Below are 3,750 nucleotides of genomic sequence, written 5' to 3' on the forward strand. Positions count from 1 at the left end.
ATCCGTGCTTGCACAGGTTCTGCACGATCCTCTTCAATAATATCCTCTGCTTCTCAATCGGGTTCAAACTGATAAGCGATATTAACGACGCCTTGTTTACAATACAACCGGTGCACATGCCGCTGAGGTCAGGGGCGGGACGGTTAGACGCACTAGAGGTGGTTTAGCCAATCACAACACACTGGGTTAGCTAACCAATCAGAGCCCATCGCCTATTTCTGAGGGAGGGGCTTCATAAAAGAAGCAACAGCTCCGGAGGGCGGGGCTTCATAAAAGGAGGAAATGATCAGCGTGTTTCTCAGCGAAGGGACAGAGCGGTGTGGAATAAAGGTAAATTATGTGAAAAATAATGCGTTTTAAAAAAAACGAAGCATTAACACGTTAGACTGCACCCCATAAACACAATCAAGCCTTGAAAAAAAACCACTGAACCACCCCTTTAACGCTATTGTAGTTTCTTTCAGATTTTTTGAAACTCCATAAGTTTCTTCCTTTATTTTATGAGTTATGTTTTTACTATTTATTTTTATGAACACACAACTGCTAAATGTAAAAAAAAACAAAAAAACAAAACTATATATATATAAGTAAAACATAAAAATTCTGTAACAATGGTGCCAAAATGTGGTTTGCTTCTTTCAAATATAAAAACTAAAATGGACAATAAATGTGACTCACTGAAGGCTACACTGAATAACGCAAACAAACAGATTACATATTTAAAGACGCATATGAAGACTGATTCATTTATCTTAAACATACCATAGATAATTCAGTTAATACAAATTACATTTATTTTATTTTTTTGGTTAAAAGCATGAATGTATAATACTGTGGTTTAAATACATTCTTTTACTTTTACATTACATTTTACATTAGTGAGTCTTAATACTTGTATTATTATCATTGTTTTAATACCTTATTAAAATATAACATCAGCATACTAAAATAGCTCAAAAATAAATAAAACCAAATAAAACAAACAGGTAAAATACTTAAAACTATAAATAATACAAAAGGCTCATGGGAATTCATTAATCTGAAACAAATTCAATTCATTGGATAATATATATTTTATGAGGGCAGTGTATGTATGGATAATATATATATATATTATAGATTATAATATTACATATAGTTTGTTACTAATATTTGAACTTAAAACCATAAAATTATATAATTTATTTTTGGTTTTTATGTCAGCACCAAAGGCTATTTCCATTGCAAAAACAGAGTATTATAAGAGCTTTCCGTTTCCGTTGTTATTAATTTGTTCGTATTTAATAGATTAAAATATTAATAAATAGATTATAAACAATGCAACATGCACTTGTAAATTATTTCATTTACCGTAATATATGTATTTTGGAAAGGGACATGATCTGCACATGCACAGCATTGTATGTCATATGTTTTCCATTGTTACAGTGTGCTACTGCCTCTTATAAGAGGCCTGAACGTGACATACTCAGTACTTTAACTTAATATGTCAATCACAGGACGAGTTCACGAGGTAATACACGGTCATGGGCCACTCACCCCCGCCCCACCCCCACCGGTAACCCACATTTTCACCGAAAAACCGACCAATCACCAGCCACAACATTCGGCGTCCACATGTCGAGCGCCTACTGGTGAAAAGAGAACTAGTCTACAGTTAAACCACAATACATGTCTGTGACTGTCAACTTTTTACTTCATGTACTCCAACAAACACCGTTTGTGGAACGTACCATCCCAATTCTAAACACACGGAGAGCTTGAGAAAGATTTAGAAAGGCAAATATATAATAACCAATATGACCTTGGAGCTTTTAGTGTGCCCAAAATCGTTTACATTTATTAGTATGCAAATGACAATACGCTCATATTAGACTTACGGACGATACAAAATGTCTATATTTGATATGTATAATCATTTAAATAACAACAGTGATAAACAACATCCTCAATCCGGGTGCTTTGTGAGGCTTAATAATAACGTACTGGAATTCATTCAATACGTGCAACAACATATTTTAAGCAACTTCCTACTGCCACATACATAAAAGTGTCATACATCATTTCAAAAATGTACTGCTATAGTCTAGCATTTTTAGCCAACACGAGAAATCCCATATTAATATTAAAAGGAACGGAACAACTAATCGATATTACGTTATATTAGCAAAACACAACATGTTAAATGTAATATTACGGCTCATACAACGACCAAATAACTTAACCATGACGAAAAAACTTCTTAGTCACAAAGAAAATCAGCAGCTCTACCAAGTTTAAGTTACCTCTTCCTACAAGTTTCTTTACCACGTCATTTTAAAATCATGCTTAATATTCGCGAGATTTTATCGAAAAATGTGTCGACAGATTGTGAATAAAAACAATACAGCGTTCCCTTTAAAATCGAGGACTGCATTCGTATGGTTGTTAATAGAAAATAAAACAAAATCTGTTTGGCAAATGTGAAATGTGGGGGTGGGGGGCAAGAGGGAGAATCTAGGTAGTCAACACGACACACAAAGAAATTAATCATTAACGAAAAAATCGAAATATCAAAAGCACGCGTTCTTGATATAACAATTTTTACACAAAACCGATATTGCATCGAGGAAATTCCAAATACATTTCAAAACAAAAAAAAGTTTCTCGTCGAAATACGAGACAATATTTTCAAGTCTGCGTTGGCTTGATTGGGTAGAAATCAATTCGGCATTTTAGCGAACTTCAAATATTACGACGTGTCGAGGGAGCATCGATTAACAAATAACGATTTTAATTTTCAAAAACAAAGAAGCAAATTTCAAGCTCGCGCCGCGACCGCCTTGAGCTGCAACAAAGTAACAAATTAAAGTTGTAATTCAGTTTACCTGTATCGTACTCTGCTCCATTGCAACTCAACATTCCCTTATCCCTCTCGATGCCCCCTATCAAGTTACACAGCCGGGTACTAACAGCACCGGCACACACATAAACGTAGCTGAAGAAAAGCTTGTGCTTTTTTGTGAAAATAGGGCAGGATCTAGGTGTGGCTTAACTCCATTTGCCAAAATAACTTTAATATATGTTGTGCATTGTACATAAAAATTTGCTTGTGGAAACATGCTCGCTGTTTAATTTAATCCAGTGACTAACAGCGATCATAAATACAACGCAATTTCAATATGGAGCCTTGAAATCAGCATTTCAAGACAAAATCTATATCTACAGTACAGAGCATGCGTGTTGATTTTTAATGAAATAGCTCATTTTGAATGCATCAAGCAAAGAGTGAACCCCTAAAGATTTACAATAATAGTGTGGCGTGAAATATTTATAGGTTTAGTGCTATTTATTTATTTATTTTAAATAATACAATAGCAGCTATATAATGTTTGATATGTCACATATTTGCAGATTTCCTCTGAAAAGGAACCTTTTCCAACTGTAAACACTAGTCTTGTTGGCCAGCAAGTCGTTTCCAGAAACAATTAGATGAACCCGTTTTAAAATGTAAAATAGATATTAAAATATTTATATAATAAACAATATAAAATTCATATATTTTGTTCTCCAGCAGGGGGAGTGTGCACGTGATCATTTCCACGAGACAATGGCTGTGACTTTTTCATTTTTTTCCTGCTCTTGCTGACATCATACAGCTGAATTGCATGAAAAACATGGTTGACTCGTGGTTGTCAGAGTTGCAAGGAAAAAATATCCTCATATTAGTCATTTATTTAAAGATATTTAACAATTTGATATTAAATATAA

This window comes from Sinocyclocheilus rhinocerous, unplaced genomic scaffold (genome assembly GCF_001515625.1).
Source record: "Sinocyclocheilus rhinocerous isolate Xijiao unplaced genomic scaffold, SAMN03320098_v1.1 scaffold249, whole genome shotgun sequence".
Taxonomy (NCBI): Eukaryota; Metazoa; Chordata; class Actinopteri; order Cypriniformes; family Cyprinidae; genus Sinocyclocheilus; species Sinocyclocheilus rhinocerous.